The sequence below is a fragment of the Rana temporaria genome, chromosome 5, assembly GCF_905171775.1.
Source record: "Rana temporaria chromosome 5, aRanTem1.1, whole genome shotgun sequence".
NCBI classification, from domain to species: Eukaryota; Metazoa; Chordata; class Amphibia; order Anura; family Ranidae; genus Rana; species Rana temporaria.
This window is the reverse complement of record NC_053493.1, coordinates 105,337,311-105,357,859: the sequence shown is the minus strand read 5'-3', so window position 1 is coordinate 105,357,859 and position 20,549 is coordinate 105,337,311. Positions and strand designations below refer to the sequence as shown.

Sequence of the window (20,549 nt, the reverse complement as noted above, 5' to 3'; positions counted from 1 at the left end):
CTGATGGGCACTCATGGGCGGCACTGATGGGCACTCATGGGCGGCACTGATGGGCACTCATGGGCGGCACTGATGGGCACTCATGGGCGGCAGTGGGCACTCATAGGCGGCACAGATGGGCACTGTGGGGTGGCACAGATGGGCACTGTGGGGTGGCACAGATGGGCACTGTGGGGTGGCACTGATGGGCACTGTGGGGTGGCACTGATGGACACTGTGGGGCGGCACTGATGGACACTGTGGGGTGGCACTGATTTACTTGTTGCCAGTCAGTGCCCATTTGTGGGCACTGATTGGCATCTTTTTTCTTGCATCTTTTTTTTTCCCCATTTTTATTTATTTTTTCAGACTTTTTTTTTTTTTTTAACTTTTTTTTTTTTTACTTTTTTGTTTGTTTTGCCCTTCCCTGGTGGGCATCCCTGGTGGTCCATCAATCAGCGCGAACCCCCCCTGTCAGGAGAGCCGCCGATCAGCTCTCCTCTACTCGCGTCTGTCAGACGCGAGTGAGGAAGAGCCATCGACGGCTCTTCCTGTTTACATCGTGATCAGCCGTGGTTGGACACGGCTGATCACGTGGTAAAGAGTCTCCGTGAGAGACTCTTTACCGAGATCGGTGTTGCGGGGTGTCAGACTGACACCCCGCAACAACGATCGCCGCGATGCGCGCCCCCGGGGGCGCGCAGCGGCTCAGAATCCTGAGGACGTCATATGACGTCCGGTCAGGATTCTACAACCACTTTGCCGACGTCAATCTGTCATTGGCGGGCGGCAAGTGGTTAATTTAAGTACATAAAGTTCACGGCACTCTCATTTAAATAATACAAAATAAAAATAAACCTTGATGTATAATGTAATCTGTTTTCTAAAGTCTGAGGGTGGCCACTGTCTAACCCGGCTTCACTCACTACCCCTATGACGATGACGCTGAAGGTTGGGAAGCAGGCCAGGGTTCAATATGGTACGAATGCAACTTACTCTCCCTATACTCTGCTCTAGGGTAATCTGAGGCCCCGTACACACGGCCGAGGAACTTGACGTGCCAAACACATCGAGTTCCTCGGCCAGTTCAGCCCTGAAGCCGCCGAGGAGCTCGGCGGGCCGAGAGCTCCCATAGAACAACGAGGAAATAGAGAACATGTTCTCTATTTCCTCGCCGAAGGTCCTCGTCGGCTTCCTCGGCCGAAAGTGTACACACGGCCGGGTTTCTCGGCAGAATTCAGCCAGAAACTCGGTTGGAAGCTGAATTCTGCCGAGGAAACTGGTCGTGTGTACGGGGCCTTACACTTTCTCACCTGTTCACTTGACCAGATTCTGCCATCTGGGCTCGGCACGGCATAAGGATACTGCAACATATAATGCTCCGGGTGCTCTTCTCTCCTTTCACAAGCTTTAACGCATGTACAACCTGCCTAATCAGATGCTCTTCCATTTTTTTCAATTGCTGCTCAATTTCCATCCTCCCCTGTTACAACAATGGATCCCCTGGAACGCTTGTTAATAGAGGAAGACTTGCCTAAACCTTTGTCCACCATCTACTCCTTGCTAACTCCTCTGACCATTCCTAGAATGCAGTCCCTCTATACTAAATGGCAGGACATCCCATCCCCGACAGAAGCTGACAGGGAGGACTGCCTTCTGCGATATAACCCTACCATGATATCTGCTAGTGATCACTTCATAAAATTTAAATTCATTCATAGAGTATACTATACTCCTCAGTGACTGGCTGCAATTTATCCTTACATGATAGAGGTCTGACCCCATGGCGATATGGCTGAGGGCACATTTGCCCATATGGTCTGGTCTTATTTAAAGTTACATCCCTTTTGGATTGAGGTATTGGACACTATCAACACAGTTAGTAACCCGTCTGTTCCTTTTGACCTATTGATACTGTTGCTAGGACTCACTGATCTTGTGGAGGCATCTAAACATACCAAGTTGTTTCTTTTCTTACCAACCTATTATGCTAGAAGGGAAATACTGTTGTGTTGGAAACTGCTGACCCCACCTATGGTTTCTGGCTGGAAAGCAGCAGTTAATGGTGCTCTTCTCCTATATAAGCTTACATATATAAGCCGGAACTGTCCAGCAAAATTTGTAAAGATTTGGGCTGGCTGGGAGAGGCACAGGGTCTCACTGTTTCAGGCAGTAATACCTCCAGTTCTATATTTGGGGATTTAAGTGATACCTACGTACTATATTTTTTTCAAGCTGTCACCCCCCCCTCTTTTTTTCAGTTTTGTTACTGCCTCTTTAAATTAGACACTGACAACACACCAAGCACTTGTTTTCCATGTGTACTTTATGTAAAGCACAACACTTTCTTAAATGCCTGTATGACTCTTCAGGTTCCTCATATTTCCTGCATGATTTGATGTATACTGATGATTGACTAAGCTTTTTTGTACCTCTGTTTGTATGTACCGCTGTATATATCCAATAAACGCAATTGTTAGGCCAGTCTACAATACTTTGTAAGGACACAAATTGGGCATAAAATGTTGATAAAAGAAGCAAGTCCTGTGCTATATGCTCTCTTTAAGTTGCTGAACAATTGACATCCCTCCGAGTATCCAAAATAAAAAAACAGTGATAGTGCAGCACTGTATTGTATTATAAATAAATAGGTGAAAAGAATACCATAGTGTGCAATAACTAAATATAAAACACTATAGTTCACGCCCCCTCCCCAATCAATATGTTTGTTTTATGTAAATAAATAAATGTCTTGTGATATGATTGGCTCATGAAAGAGGGGGTGTGTGTTGTAGTACAATGGGGAGCATATCCTCCTTATTTGATATAAAAATGTGTGCATGATATTGGTCAAGAAGCAGCAGTAGAGGTTGGGAAAGCACAGATCAACAAAACAGATAAAGAAGAAGCAAAGTTATCCTTAGGGCTTTTTTTCTCTTGTAACTTTCATTGCCCACTCTGAAAAGTGATCTGTAATAGATCATTTTTAGAGGAATTTTCAGAGGCATTTGATAGGTGGTTCAGAGGTTATAGGCTGCCTACTCACCTCTTGTTTTAGCCCTTGAAAGGCCACAGCACCACGGCACAACACACGTGTTTATCAGCGGTACTGCCTGCCAAATACGGCTTGTGGTATATTTCTGCCATAGCTACTATGACCTGGATGGTTGGGGGTGGTAAAACCAGGTCTTTTTTTCAGTGGGAAGGTGGGGGGTGCACTTCTGGCCACTACAGCACTGAATGTATGCAATGGCAAGGGGTGCTGGAGAGTCTATGATGCTGGCTGCATGGGGGTTTATTATTGCTAGGGGGCATATATTGTAGCTGAATGGTCAATTGATGCTGGTAGCGATCTACTTTTGGGGAAGAGGTCTATTGTTGCTTGCTGCTGGAAGATCTGTTGTTGCTGCTGAGGGTCTATTGCTGAGGTGGTAATTTGTAACATGGTGCCAATTGTTGCTGGGGGACATAATGTTGTGTGAGAGATATTTTGTTGTGGGGGATCTATTATTGCTGGAGGGATCTATTGTTTCTAAGATGGGGTCTTTTATTGCTAGGCGAATATATTGGTGCTGGGGGATCTATTGTTGCTGGAGTGGGGTCAATTGTTGCTGAGTGGACCTGTTTTTTCTGAGGAGATCTAGAGTGGCTGGGATGGAGTCTATTGTTGTTGGGGTGGGGTCTATTGTTGCTGGCTGCAGGGGATATATTTTAATGCTTTTTTGTTATCAATACCAATTTGCATACAAATTACCTAACACCACAAAATAATACCTAGTATTCTCTAAAAGGGGTGGTACTGGGAGGTGGGTAAGGAGTGGAACCAAGGGATGGTACTCTGAGGTGAGTAGGGGGCGGAGACAAATGGGTTACTCAAAAAGGGAGAGTTCCTGCATCTATTCTCTGAGAAAAAAATCCCTGGGTAAAACCATGGCTCAACTGCCCATTTTTTCTTCCCCTCAGCTACCTGTGTAAATAAGGCATTTGGCTGCAGGTTATCAGGTCCATCTTCCTCTCCCGCAAAGAGAAAAGTGAGCAATAGTGACATCACCAATTCTTATTTCAAGTGTCACAAGACTAGCAGTCAAGGGTACAGTGCCCTAGATCTTTTTAGAAATAACTGGAAATTATAAAAATGTTCAGGGTTCAGCATAATTACAATTAACATTTCTAGATCTCAATATGATCTCTATACTATAGCAGCTTAAGGACCAGTGCACGACTATATACTTCAGCACAATGGCACGGCTGGACAGATGGACATGCCTGTATGTCCCCTTTAAGATGCAGCATTGTGGGCGAACGCCGTGAGCTCTGTGAGTCCGACCGTGGGTCCCGCGGACTCGATGTCTGTGGGGATACCTGCGATCATCTCATGGAGAGGAAGAACGGGGAAATGCTGATGTAAACAAGCATTTCCCCAGTCTTCCTAGTGACAGGACACTGATCACCGCACCCCGTAATTGGGAGTGGTGATCAGTGTCGTGTCACACATAGCCCATTCACCTACAGTTAGAAGCCCTCCTTAGGACACACTTAACCCCTTCAGCACCCCCTACTGCTTAATCCCTTCACTGTCAGTGTCATTTTTACAGTAATCAGTGCATTTTTATAGCACTGATCGCTATATCAATGACAATGGTCCCAAAATGGCATCAAAAGTGTCCGATGTGTTCACCATAATGTCACAGTCACGATAAAAATTGCTGATCGCCTCCATTACTAGTAAAAAAAAAAAGAAATGCCATAAAACTATCTCCTATTTTGTAGACGCTATAACTTTTGTGCAAACCAATCAATAAACGCTTATTGTAATTTTTTTTTACCAAAAAAATGTAGAAAAATATGTATCAGCCTAAACTGAGGAAAAAAATTGATTTTTTTATAAATTTTTGGGGGATATTTATTATAGCAAAAAGTAAAAAATATAGTTTTTTTTCGAAATTGTTGCTCTATTTTTGTTCATAGCGCAAAAAATAAAAACCGCAGAGGTGATCAAATACCACCAAAAGAAAGCTCTATTTGTGGGAAAAAAATATGCCAATTTTGTTTGGGAGCCATGCTGCATGGCCGCACAATTGTCAGTTAAAGCGACGCAGTGCCAAATCCCATTAAGTGCTCTGGTCTTTGGCCAGCCAAATGGACCGTGGGTTAAGTGGATAGTCAGGAAAGCACTAAGTTAAAGGTTAGTTCTTTGGTTAATGCTGTTTTTAAAATATTTCCACAGTGTCTGGACGATGATGTTTCATTCCAGTTCCAAATGTGATACAAAATGTAAAAATGCAAATAGGTTTATGATGATACTCAGTGCAGAATATCTTACACAATATATTGTACTAGCTATTTACTGTATGGAAAATTATGTAGTAGCTTGTATGGACTGAGTATATTACCCTTTTATATTTGCAAGCACAAATCTATGTTTGCAAGCATTTCAATAAGAAAAAGCTCTTACACACCTTATACATAAACATTAACGGATGGATTTACTAATGCGTGGCTTGAGAATTCAAGCAGAAATGCATTCAGGAATCTTGCTCTTCAGGTGCAAATAAGCATAAATAGAGAGTGAGTTTATTATAATGTGTGCAGACATCAAGCTGAGCATACTATAGGGCAGAAAATAGAGACTACACACATTTCGAAAACAAAATATGCAGATATATGAAAAAAAATGATTACAGAGTTAAATTCACCAAAACATCATTAGAGACACAGAGGTTATGTTAGCCTACCATGCTTCATGCTTCTGAGCATTAATAATATATGTAGAAAGTATGATAGCCTGTGCTTTCAACAAAAATATTGAATGTGTAAAAAGGATACAACAGTAATAAGTAGGGTTGTCCCGATACCGATACCAGTATCGGTATCGGGACCGATACCGAGTATTTGTGCTAGTACTCGTACTCGCGCAAATACTCCCGATACCAAAATAGAATACTTTTTTTTTTTTTGTGACATCGAGCGGTGTATAGAGGCAGGGCCGGATTAACCGTGGGGCTGATGGAGCTGCAGCTCCAGGCCCCCATCATAATATAGGCCCAAACTTAATTCTCTCACCAGGGCCCGGCGGCCGGCCGACGACCGCTATATAATAAATCCACACGTCCAGGCAGCTGCAGCCTGCATTATGATATAGGCCCAATTGACGCAGTGAACAACATTTAATCACGGGCCGTGAGTAGCGGCCGCGAGCCGCTGCTATGATTCACAGCAGAGCCGCGGCTATCCACAACAACACAGCCTCTTGTAGCGCGGGCGGTGCCAGTGCGCCGAGGCTGAGCGTGCTCCTCCCCTTCAGTACTGTACTGAACACAGACACTGACTGTAGGCGGAGCTTGACGTCCCCCGGCGGCGTGACGTCATCCAGAGGCCGTCCCCGGCGTCCTAGGAGTCTCCATTGCCTTGCGAAAGGACCGCACCGCACGATCGACAGGAAAGGTACAGTAAAAAGCAATGAGCGCTGGGGAAGTCACTGTCATACAGATGAGATAATGTTTAATTGTGCAGAAGAAGTGTGGGTACAGTACTGGCTGCAACGAACCTGAAGTGGTTAACTTTTTTTTTTTGGGGGGGGTGCTATATCAATGCAGGGAGGCAGCTTATTAGTGCATCTCATCAGTGCCACATTTATGAGTGCCATTCAATCAATGCCAGTGCCACCTATCAGTGCCATCCATTTATGAGTGCCATCCAATCAATGCCAGTGCCACCTATCAGTGCCATTGGATGGCACTGATAGGTGCCACTGGCATTGATTGAATGGCGCACTCATAAATGGATGGCACTGATAGGTGGCACTGGCATTGATTGGGTGGCACTGATGAGATGCACTAATAAGCTGCCTCCCTGCACTGATGCACTAATGGGCACTGATCTGCACTGATAGGTGGCACTGGCTAGCTGCACTTTTGGGCACTGGCACCGATGAGCTGCACTGATAGGTGGCACTGGCAGTGATCACTCCTTCAATGATATGTAGTTTTCCAGTACCGTATGCTAAAAAACAGCCCCACACCATGATGTACCAGTTCTTCATAATTCTAAAGAAAATATCCTTGGTCTGTATTGTGGTTTGAAAACGGTCACATGACATTTAAAAAAAGTATCGGTATTCGGTATCGGCGACTACTTGAAAAAAAGTATCGGTACTTGTACTCGGTCCTAAAAAAGTGGTATCGGGACAACCCTAGTAATAAGCAAATAAAAATATCCCTTTTTGAGTCAAGCATGTTTTTTTTTTATGTGTACATATTCTGAAAATATGTCTAAAAAGGCTGCAGAATAAATCAGCATGGCAAACTCCTGAGTTTGTTGATTTATTGATAGAATTAACTTACTATTTTTAGATACCTTTCTAAACAAGCAATCTCATGATCTCATATGGTGACCCAGACCTAAAGTGTATGCTGTAAGACACTGTAAATAAATTGCCAGTTCATCCAATCCAATGCCTTTTCTGCATCTGTAGAGTAGTGTTGCTCACGAATATTCGCATTGCGAATATTCGACTCGAATATAGCATATTCGAGAAATCGCGCTATATTTCGAATTTCGCGGTGAATATTCGCAATTCCGAATATTCGCATTTTTTCAATTTGATTTTTAAAACAGATCACATCCTATCGACGTCTAAAAGCATTGCTGGTATGATTAGAGACCCTGGGCCGAGTAGCTAAGCTGAGGCGATCCTATTATGTTGCCAAATTGAAAAAAAAAAATTGCGATTTTTCGCTATTGCGAATGCGAAAATGATTGCGAATTTTCGATAACTGTGGTAGGAGAACTCTGATTGTCTCTGATGCAAAAGGGGGGGGCTTTGTGTATGTGTATGTTATGAATATTTGTATGTTTGATATTATTATTTTTTGTAAGAAGGAAAAAATTGCGCATAGCTTAAAAAAGGGGAGAATACAGCAGCAACTCAAAAATGTTATACAACATAAATTAATACAAGACAGAAAATGGAGTCGCTCTACAAGAATAAAAAATATGTCTAGTGACAAGACATGTGGGCAAATTATAAAATAAGCAAGCGCAAATAACTTGTGAAATACACAGTGAAACAAATATATAAAGAAATATAGTCCCAATAATAGAAAAATAATCTTTCATAAAAATGTCTTTGATATGTGAAGTGAAAAAAAGTCCAAAGCATGCAGCATGAACGTGTTCAATCTTCAAGGTGTTTGATTGACAAACGGCTGTGACAGATGGATAGAGTAAAGAATCACCACCAATGCAAAACACTTTTTATTTTCTATTGTAAAATATCAAGAATATTCTGAGCCAATCAGAGTGCTCCTTCCGCATTTGCCGAATATTCGCAATTATTTTGTATTGTAAAATATCAAGAATATTCTGAGCCAATCAGAGTGCTCCTTCTGCATTTGCCGAATATTCGCAATTATTTTGTATTGTAAAATATCAAGAATATTCTGAGCCAATCAGAGTGCTCCTTCTGCATTTGCCGAATATTCGCAATTATTTTGTATTGTAAAATATCAAGAATATTCTGAGCCAATCAGAGTGCTCCTTCCGCATTTGCCGAATATTCGCAATTATTTTGTATTGTAAAATATCACGAATATTCTGAGCCAATCAGAGTGCTCCTACAGCATTTCTCGAAATTGCGCAATAAATATCGCATTCGCATGTTGCGATATTTCGATAAAATATCACGAATATTCTGAGCCAATCAGAGTGCTCCTACCGCAGTTATCAAAAAATCGCAATTATTTTCGCATTCGCAATAGCGAAAAATCGCAATCATTTACTTTCGATAAAATATCACGAATATTCGAATTTAGCGAATATATCTCGAATATTCGAATATATATTCGAGATATATCGCGAAATCGAATATGGCATATTCTGCTCAACACTACTGTAGAGAGCAACATTCCCCTTGACCGGGAGCAATGTTTAAGGTCAATTACTCTAAGCGTGTGATTCCTGATGCGCCACAAATCCTACTTGGTCATTACAAAACAATTGGGGAATAAAAGGATGAAGTCTACTTGCCACTAACTTATCAAAAAGCTTCAGGACTACATTAAAGTGATTGTAAAGACAGAAGGTTAAACAAGATGCATTAAGATAAAAAGCCTTCTGTGTGCAGCAGCTCCCCTCAGCCCCCCCTAATACTTACCTGAGGTCTCACTAGCTCTAGCAAAGTTGTAAGGATGTCTCAGCTGCCCTGGACTCCTCATTGGCTGAGACAGCAGAGCGTCGCCATTGGCTCCCAAAGTCAAACAGCCAATGAGAATATTCTAAACACAACTTAAATTTGGTATAAAATGCATACATACTGTGAATATTAATATTCCAATGATTCCATACAAATATCAATAAATACACGTGACTAAAGTATAACGTGAATATAGAATTATATAAAAAAATATATAAAATTGGAAAACATAAACATAAAATAAAAAATTAAATAGTCCAAAAAGTGAAAATTTACCACAATTGTATGTTTCACAATCAGTGTTTATCTTCAATTCACTCCTTTGTGTTTAAAAACAATCCAAGATGTGTATCACCACAGGCCCCCCCCTCCAGGAGTAATCTCACCTGAAACTACAACTAAGTAGGATCAAAAACTGCTTTTTAGCCTCACCAGGTCTACACCATGGCAACTAGACATGTGCATTCGTTTTCGTCCGAATGCATTTTCGTCCGAATTTCAGGTATTTTCATTATCATTTTAACAAACAAAAACGAACATGCAGAATCGGAAATTCGAAAGATCCGACATAAAAAATGTTACAACAGTTCGATATAGATAGGAGATTCGACATGAGTGAGTGAAAACCTTATATAGAGCTGCACATGCGAACTAAATCGCCTCTGGGCGCTCGTTTGTCCATTTCTCCTTTGAACTCAAAAGAGATGGGTTTTGATCTTTCTCCTAAAGGTCAAGTGATTCTCCTCCAACCAAATGCTGGTTGGTAAAGCGTTCCATAGTCTGGGGCCCTGGAGCGCAAATCTTAGTTCTCCCTTGGACTTGTATCTGGTTTTGGGTATTTGGAGTAGATTTTGAATGGTGGATCGCAGAACGCGATTGGAGTTGTGAGCTTTTAGTTTTTCGTATAGATATTGGGGGGCATTTCCTTGAACACATTTATGCGTCAGACTTTGAAAGTAATTCTGTCTTTTACTGGCAACCAATAAAGGGTTCTCAGTGAAGGAGAGATTGATTGCAAAAAAAGACAAAATGCAGCGCCTTCTAAGCGTAGCAAGCTTGTTTAATGGGAATAAAATGTTCAAAAACTTGTAAAAAGCCTACTCACAAACATCAGTAGGTACAGGCAGAAATATAGAGCCTGTACCTACTGATGTTTGTGAGTAGGCTTTTTACAAGTTTTTGAACATTTTATTCCCATTAAACAAGCTTGCTACGCTTAGAAGGCGCTGCATTTTGTCTTTTTTTGCTTTCATACAGATTACACTTCATCTGTCAGCTGGCAGCCATCTAAAGCAAGGCTATAGTGATATAGTGATATAGTGCTATGGACATTTGATGGACTATGATATTTCCTTTATAGCACTGTCTTTTGGGACAATTTTCATTTTTACTATTCCTTGTCATTCACCCTTAGCCCCCATCCCTACCCCAATCCAAATTTGTTTGTTGTGATCTCCAGACATCCACAGGGAGTGCGCTTGATTATCATGTTTTGTTTTAAGGAGAGATTGATTCCCATGTTTTTTTTCCCAGTCACCAATCTAGCAGCCGTATTTTGAACGACTTGCAGACGAGTGATTTGGTACTTTGGGAGTCCGAGGTAGAGGGCATTTGCATAGTCAAGTCTGCAGTTAACAATTGTTCCCACCACGACTGCTATGTCCTCTTTAGGAATAAATGGAATAAGTCTGCATAGTAGGCGCAGCAGATGGTGCGATCCGCTGACTACTGACCCTATTTGTGCATCCATTGTCATGTAGGTGTCGAAGATGACTCCGAGACTTTTGACTTTGGTGCTAGGGGTGATGATTTGGCCCAGAATTGGCCAAAAGTTGATTTTTTCGATTGGCATGAAACAGGAGAAGTTCTGCTTTCGATCCGTTGAGTTTAAGATAACTCTTTGTCATCCAGTTTTCTATCAAAGAGAGGGATTTCTCTAGACCTAGATGATGATCCTTTTTGTTGCAGATGCAAAAGTACAGTTGTGTGTCATCTGCATAAGAGTGGTAATGTAGCTTTTGGCTACTGATGATTTCAAAGAGAGGTCGGAGGTAGATATTGAACAGTACCGGCGACAGGGGGGATCCTTGCGGGACCCCGCATGACACTGTGCGTTTTTCAGAAGTGAAAGGTCCCGATTTCACTATTTGGGATCGGTTTTCCAAAAAGGAGGAGAACCAGGATAGATCACATTCCGCGACTCTGGCTACTTCAGCTAGCCGAGTCAGTAGTAGTTTGTGGTTTACCGTGTCAAAAGCTGCGCTTAGGTCCAACAGTACTAGAAGACAAGATTATCCTTCGTCTGCGGCCTCGAGAGCATCATCCCATATTTTAAGCAGTGCTGTTTCTGTCCCGTGACCGGGACGGAAACCCGATTGGTTTGCAGTTGCAGAGTGAGGGTTTCCATGAATGGAAGAGGGTTTTGAAGGACTGGTTTAGTGATCGCGAGGTGAGTCTTGTGGATCACCGCCAGGCCTCCTCCTCTTTGCCCCACTCTGTTTTCAGTTATAATACGATAGTTTTCAGGCATCAGTTCTCCCAGAATGGTGTTACAGTCGGCTGTAAGCCAGCTTTCTGTGATAAAGAGGCAGTCTAAATCGTATTGTATGATGAAATCATGGATTTCTAGTCTGTGTTTTACTGCCGATCTTGTGTTGATCAAAGCACATGCACATGACTCTGAAAATAGCAATCTGTGTCTATCTAACCTGTGGTCGAATGTGCCTAACCTTAACTCTAGTACTCCAAGATTATTCGACATAGAGAGAAAAGATTTGACATAGAGAAAAAAGATTCGACATTATAGAGACAGTGTTGGGGGGAGACCATTCGACATGAATGACGAAGATTCGACAAAGTAGCAAAAAACATACAAACGTTGAATCGGTAATTGAAGGCTTATGGTGTCTGTCAAAAGTTCTAAGAAGATTTGACAAGCAGCTAAACTGTACGACGCCGCACTCGTACATTTCCGTCCACTTGTTCAGCCCATAGGCTATAGGAGAATTTGAATGTTGGTTGACTAGTAATAATAATTTATAAATATAATTATTACTAGTCATACAACATTAGAATTCTTTTATAGCTTGTAGGCGGAACATTCGACCGGAAATGTATGATTGCGGTGTCGTACAGTTTAGCTATTCCGTCGAATCTTCTTAGAACATTCGACAGACCCCATAAGCCTTCAAAGACAGATTCGACTTTAATTCTAATTTTCGGACTAATGCATTTTTTAACAAAACAAAATAAATAAAAACGAATTTCGGGAGTAACTAAATAAATACATTTTTCGGACGAAAACGAAATTCCGAAACAAAATATTTCAGTGTGCACATGTCTAATGGCAACTCCAGAATTCCTCCCCACTCCTTGCTCCCAGGTAGCCGGTAATGACTTGTAAAAAATGTAGAGAAAAGCTAATAGTGCTTATATCATTTAAAAATAGGAAGCAATATAGTCTTACAGGAGACCCACTTTAACCACTTGTGCTCTGGACGATTTTACCAGGACATTTTCTGCTATTCAGCACTGGGATAGTTTAACTGCTAATTGCACGACTGTTCAAAGGTGTACCCAAACAAAATTTGTATAATTTTTTCACACAAATAGAGCTTTCTTTTGGTGGCAATATTTTTTTTGCGATATAAATGAAAAAAATACCCCAAATTATGTTATATAAAAGAAAAAATAACTTTCTGCTATAAAACATATCCAATATTATTATTTTTTAAATCAAATCAAATGTCTTCATAGATTAAGGCCAAAATATATCTGCTACCCCTACCCCATTGTACCCCTACCATTTCACAGAAATTTCCTGAGGTTTCCCCGTGGAGTCGCCCCCTCTGACACCACGGGAAACTAGGTGGGTGTAGTGTCATTCGACGGGAACCACTCATGGAGGCGGATCGTGTCAGCGTTTTTATTTCTCTGTATCCTCCGCTCGAGAATTGAGCTTTGCTGGATTATTTTTTTATTTTTTAATAAAAGACTTGTCCCAAGCTGTCTCAAGTGTTTTTTTACAATTTTTTACACTTTCTTTGTGAAATGGTAGGGGTACAATGTACCCCGTTACCAATTCACATGGGGGGTGGCCGGATCTAGGTGTCCCCTTTGTTAAAGGAGACTTCCAGATTCCAATGAGCCCCCCGCCCGCAGACCCCCACAACCACTGGACAAGGGTTTTTGGGATGATGCTACGGTTCAAGAGGGGCGCTCACTCGTCCCCCCTCTTTTCCTACAGCCTGACAGGTTGCGTGCTTGGATAAAGGTCTGATATGGATTTTTGGGTGGAACCCCATGCCATTTTTTTTTTATTTTGGTGCGGGTCACCCCTTAAAATCCATACCAGAAATGAAGGGCCTGGTAAGGAATTTGGGGGACCCCCACACATTTTTTTTTTAAATTTTGGTTCGGGGTGCCATTTTTTTCAATTACTTTTATCTGTGTTCCCAAACCCGACAATTCATTATAGCCGCGAGTAATGTTAAATTACTTTTTTCCTTTAGAAATGTAATTTTGCGCAGGGACTGTTCTAAACAAGAGAAACACATGCCACTTTACAGGCATACTATTGACACCCCCAGGTACGAAATTTAAAGGAATATTTAACTTTTATTGTTTCAGTTTAAGCATTATTAAATTCACTGCTCCCGAAAAAACTTCAGTTTTTAAACCTTTGTTTGCATTAATACATGTCCCCTGGGGCAGGACCCAGGTCCCCAAACACTTTTTATGACAATAACTTACACAATAACCTTTAAAATTAGCACTTTGATTTCTCCCACAGAATTGTAAATGGTATTCCGCGACTTTCGAATTTGCGACTTTTCGGGCTCATCCTTTGCGGTGCGATTTGAGCCCATACAAAATGAATGGACTTAAATTGTACTGCAAAGAATCACATGTGATTTGAACAGGAATGCTGTGCGATTCCTGTCCGAATCGCATGTGATTTCCCCCACAGCTCAAGCATAAACCTAGAAGCATAGATGTCAGGAGTGTGTCCCCCCCCCGCATCCTTCCCATCCAACTGACTGCTTCTGGGCTCTCCAGGGTATGAGTGCTGGGGAACTTCCATGGGTGGATTGAAAAGGTCTTGGCGGGGGTGTGAGCTGGGTGCCATGGATCATGTGTGGGGGTCCTCAGGCTGGTAAATGACGGACCTAACATGCATTTCGGGAAGGAGAGGGGCAAACTGACTATTGCAGGTCATCTGCATGTACACTCCGGGCATCAGCTCTTCTGCCTCCATGTGTCTCTGCTGACTCTTGGCACTTTGAACGGAACATGGTTTCCTTCACTCTGAGGGGAGTGGAGCCTAGCCCAACCTCTCTACATAATTTTAAATGCACCCCCTTACTGCACCCACCTCCATACATTTACCCTTTACTGCACTCACTCCATCACCATACATCAACCCCTTACTGCCCATCACCACATCTCTATACATAAACCCCTATTGCACCTCTCCATCTCTAAACAGTAACTTCTTAGTGCACTTCCCCATCTCCATATACATCAGTGACCTCTTACATCACACCTCCCCCAATCGCTATACATTGACTCCTTACTGAACCCCCCACTCTAGCGCTGTCAGGGGAAGGACTGGCCTGTGAGCTGGAACTAGTTGGGAAGAAGTGAAACAGATGTAATGGTGTCTCATGCAAAATGCTCCAATGCTAAAACCAATACCTGCCTGCACTTTTTTCATGTGTGACTTGAGCCCATACAATATGAATTGGCTCAAATTGCACTGCAAAGAGTTACATGTGATTTGATCAGGAATGCTGTGCGATTCCTGTCCGAATCACATGTAGTTCACAGCACCGCATCCGTGTGAACCTAGGCTCAAGTAATACTATTTCATTAGTCTAAAAAAACATCTCCCTAGGTAATAGGTATTGGTAATTGGTATTGGTGAGTATTCGGCACTCGTGCTTAGTCTTAAAAAACTGGTATTGGTGCATCCCTAACTGCAACAGAATAGACCATTTGCTAATTGTATAAATGCTTAAAGTGAATCTAATTAATTCCAAAGGTTTTCATCTCTAAAAATCTAAGCTAGCCAATAAAGGGTATTACTTAAACTCCAAACTTTATGCATAAAAAGAATGGTGCCCCTATCCTTAGACATCACTTTACAATGGATGCTATTACAAGAAAAACGTCACTTCCTGCAATACTTTACAGTGTATGTGGTTTTTGCACGTAGTAGTGTAGTAGTTTGTACATTTACTACATATTACTTCACCACAAGTGATGTACATAGGCCTAAACAGATTTTAAAGAGCTTTAAATGGCTCATGGGTGTCATTTTCTTTTATGACCTGGATGTTATTTTGTTTGTTTTTAGGTGTTTAAAGAATTGAGTGTTAGAAGGATGTGAAATTATCACACTGAAAAGAGTTATTTGATGTTTCTTAACTAATGATGAGCTAAAGCCTAGAGTTCGGAATCGGGATACTGTTGCAAACTCAAAGCGGATTCTAATTACATAATTGACCAAATATGGTCATGTCCATATTTGGTCAATATTATCACCCAGGATACCCCGCACCTTTATTTATAGTTGCAGTAGTTGGGAGTGGATCAAATCTGTATGATTGATAAAGCCCTGCATCTTTGAATGACATGATTAACAATAAAAAGCACATCAAGGTAAAAAAAAAAATCATATTTTATTAAAGGACTTGTCAAAATGTGTTTATTTGCATTTTTTTGGGAGGGGGTGGGTGCTATGTACCTTTGGCTCATTCATGTAGGGAGGGCTGGTATCTAGGGCCCCCTTAATTTTATATGGGGATTACAGGTTCCAATAAACCTCCCACCTACAGACATCAAGGCAGGGTTGTAGGTAGGAATGAGCTTTGAGTTAGAGTCGAACATGAGTTTGACTCGAATATTGGCTGTTCATCCATTCGGCGAACAGCGAACAATTTGAGGTGTTCGCGGCAAATTCAAAAAGCCGTTGAAAGTCTATGGGAGAATTCTAAAGTGCTAATTTTAACTACTTGCCGACCAGCCGCCATATAACTGGGTCGGCTCCCCTGCGCGAGGTCACGCACCTCGCGAATCAGCCACTAGGGGCGTGTCCCCCAGCTTGCCCCTGGTCCCAACGCGCGTGCCCGGCGGGCACGATCACCGTTGGGCACCCGTGATCGCTCATTAAAGAGCGAGAACCGGGAGCTGTGTGTGTAAACACATAGCTCCCGGTCCTGTCAGGGGGAGAAATGCCTGATCGTCTGTTCATACAATTTATGAACAGCGATCAGTAATTTCCCCTAGTCAGTCCCTCCCCCCCTTCAGTTAGAACACACTTAGGGAACATAATTAACCCCTAGTGTTAACCCCTTCCCTGCCAGTGCCATTTTTATAGTAATCAATGCATTTTTATTGCACTGATCGCTATAAAAATGCCAATGGTCCCAAAAATGTGTCAAAAGTGTCCGAAGTGTCCGCCATAAGGTCGCAGTACCGATAAAAATTGCTGATCGCCACCATTACTAGTAAAAAAAAAAATTAATAAAAATGCCATAAAATTATGCCCTATTTTGTAGACGCTACAACTTTTGCGCAAACCAATCAATTTTTATGAAAAATATGTAGAAGAATATGTATCGGCCTAAACAGAGAAAAAAAATATTTTTATATATTTTTGGGGATATTTATTACAGCAAAAAGTTAAAAAATTGTCGCTCTATTTTTGTTTATAGCGCAAAAAATAAAAACCGCAGAGGTGATAAAATACCACCAAAAGAAAGCTCTATTTGTGGGGAAAAAAGGACGCCAATTTTGTTTGGGAGCCAAGTCGCACGACTGCCCAATTGTCAGGTAAAGCAACGCAGTGCCGAATCGCAAAAAGTGGCCTGGTCATTGACCAGCAATATGGTCCGGGGCTGAAGTGGTTAAAGGTTAATATGCAAGTTACTGTCCTAAAAAGTGTTTGGGGACCTGGGTCCTGCCCCAGGGGACATGTATCAATGCAAAAAAAAGTTTTAAACACTGACGTTTTTTCAAGAGCAGTGATTTTAACAATGCTTAAAGTGAAACAATAAAACTGAAATATTTCTTTAAATTTCGTACCTGGGGGGGTGTCGAAAGTATGCATGTAAAGTAGCGATTGTTTCCCGTGTTTAGAACTGTCCCTGCACAAAGTGTCCTTTCTGAAGGAGAAAAAGTCATTTAAAACTACTCGCGGGCTATTTATGAATTGTCGGTCCCAGCAATACAATTGAAAAAAATTACCCAATGGTTAACTATATATGGTCATTGTGAGATGTATATATGTGAACAACATATAATACAATTGTGTACACCAGAGCTCTTATTGTTGCCCCTGAATGTAAATAGATCCATCCTTTCAACCTTATCCCTCTTTTTTATGTAAAATCCTTTTTGATACTTGATAATAAAACTTATTTTAAACCTTATTCAAGATTATACAATCTTTGAAGCTGCACAAAATCCCTTTGGGAGTTTCTCTTCTCTTTTTTCTAAAACATAATTGGGCTAGCAGCAACAGTTTAGACACTAGAAGGTGGGCACCTTATTTTTGTTATGCCCAATAAACATTTGCTAGGTACAGTGACCGATTGGGGAGCATTATATTAGCCACTGTACAGAAAGAAGAGGTGGGAATATAATATATGTTTAGGCTGTGCACTCTCTTTGTGCTGGGACTTCAAAAACAGTCAGCATGACCAGATCTGAAGCTAAGAGGTAAACTGTACATTTGTAAATATTATGTAATCAACCATAATTATACTGTTCATTATTTTGTAAATACTGTTTAATGTGTAATTTATATATAGTATGCAACCCTATCAATAAATGTATATTACAGATCAAACTACTACTTATGTTGAAGAATCGCTCATTAAAGAGCGAGAACCGGGAGCTGTGTGTGTAAACACATAGCTCCCGGTCCTGTCAGGGGGAGAAATGCCTGATCGTCTGTTCATACAATTTATGAACAGCGATCAGTAATTTCCCCTAGTCAGTCCCTCCCCCCCTTCAGTTAGAACACACTTAGGGAACATAATTAACCCCTAGTGTTAACCCCTTCCCTGCCAGTGCCATTTTTATAGTAATCAATGCATTTTTATTGCACTGATCGCTATAAAAATGCCAATGGTCCCAAAAATGTGTCAAAAGTGTCCGAAGTGTCCGCCATAAGGTCGCAGTACCGATAAAAATTGCTGATCGCCACCATTACTAGTAAAAAAAAAAATTAATAAAAATGCCATAAAATTATGCCCTATTTTGTAGACGCTACAACTTTTGCGCAAACCAATCAATTTTTATGAAAAATATGTAGAAGAATATGTATCGGCCTAAACAGAGAAAAAAAATATTTTTATATATTTTTGGGGATATTTATTACAGCAAAAAGTTAAAATATGTGATATATTTTATATATGTGAAATACTATTATAGTGACTGGAGTGTATTCACATATACACATAACCTAGTTAACAATCTCTCCTGTTTCAAATGCAGCCTAAAAATTTGATCAAATGATGTACATGATCTACATCCATCCCATCCCGGAATGCCAGGGTGCATGTATAATCCTGGACACAGAACTCTCCTTTCGGCCCCACATCCAATCATTGTAAAAAGCTTGCCACCTCAACCTACGCAACAATTCCAAAACACGCACCTTCCAAACCAATATTACCCCAAATATTCTAGTTAACTCCTTGGTTATCTCTCACCTTGACTCCTCCCTCTTCATTGGCTTACTTTTACATAGGCTATCCCCCTCCAGTCCATCATGAATGCTGCTGCCAGGCTCATCCTCCTTACCGACTGTTCAGTGTCTGCCACCCCTCTCTGTAAATTCTCCCATTGGCTTCGGCTTACCCAACAAATACATTTCAAAATACTAACAATAACTTACAAAGCAATCCACAACTCTGCCCCCAGCTACATCTCTAACCTAGATCCAAAATTTCAACCAAACCATTCTCTTCATTCCTCTCAAGACCTCCTTCTCTCCAGCTCCCTTGTCCCCTCCCCCCTTGCTCTCCTCCAGAACTTCTCCCAAGCTTCTCCCATCTTATAGAACTCCCTAACCAAATATGCCTATGTCCCTACTCTGTCCACTTTTAGGTGATCCCTGAAAAACACTTTCTTCGGAGAAGCCTATCCCACCTCTAACAGCTGTATTTCCACTTTCCTTATCAGCTCATCCCTCACAGTTTTTACCTTTTGTATCACTTGACCTTCACTTTTTTATTGCAAAGCTCTAGGAAGCAGGGCCCTTCAATTCCTCCTGTATTAAATTGTATTATAAACTTTACTGTCTTCCCCCATGTTTTAAAGCATTGTGCAAACTGTTGTCGCTATATAAATCCTGTATAATAATGATAATTACTATAAGTAACTATAATTTTTTTTGTCTTTTTTTTATTTAAATACATACAATCTATTTGTGTATTAGTTATAGCTGGCTGGTGTGTATCCTGTTCAAATTTCACTATAGTACATGTGCTTGTATACTGTGCATATAGTTACTACAATATATATTTTTTTCCTTGAAAAAATACACTCTAATTTTTTATATTTTTTTTATTAAAAGCTGTCTGGTTTATGTCCTGCTCAAAATGTGATTTAGTGCAAATACTGTGTCTGTAGTAATTACAATATATTTAAGCTTTTTTCAGTGAACTAAATACACTTAAATTGTGTATTTATTTTTTATTAGTAGTTGGTTTGGGTCCTATTCAAAATGCAACCTTGATAAAAGTGCTTGAATTCTGTGCACAACAATACTTTGGTAGCTTTTTGAGTCAAATAAATAAAGTATAATTATATTTTATTAAAACTTCAGGGCTTCTCACTCTCGAATCCTGACCTAGTAAAGCTGTTTACATTGTCTAAACTGAGTATGAGCAATATCTCAGTCCATTTTGTGGCTGTGAAATAATACAATTTAATGTTGATCACCAAAGGGCTTTATAAAGAATACCCAATCAGGTACAAGAAAAAAAAAATTTTTGCTTGTACATGATTAAATAATGGAAATCATCAGAGCCTCCTCAGATTTACTAAACTCTTCGGAAAATTAATTGCACTTGCGAAGTGCACAGTCTATTTGCTTTAAGTAAAAAAAAAACATAGTGTGCATGGACAGAGCATTTTTTTAATTTTTTTTTACAGTTAAAGCGACACTAAAGCAAAACATTTTTTTTTTTAAATAACAAACATGTTATACTTACCTCCACTGTGTGGCTCGTTTTGCACACAGTGGCCCCAATCCACGTCTTCTGGGGTCCCTCGGCGGCTGTCATGGCTCCCCCTCCGCAAGAGCTTTCCACCTTCATGCGAGCAAGCTCACATGGTGGAAAGCTCTTGCGGGCACGCTCCC

General features: G+C 40.9%; 1 protein-coding gene and 1 non-coding gene across 2 annotated transcripts in view; both read right to left on the bottom strand.

The window, feature by feature from the left end:
- The window catches only part of KCNH8 (potassium voltage-gated channel subfamily H member 8), a 580,442-nt gene that overhangs the window by 413,340 nt on the left and 146,553 nt on the right, over nucleotides 1–20,549 (bottom strand).
- LOC120942131 lies at nucleotides 10,129–10,382 on the bottom strand. The gene has a single exon (XR_005749925.1). It is a non-coding gene; the product is annotated as a small nucleolar RNA snR82 (small nucleolar RNA).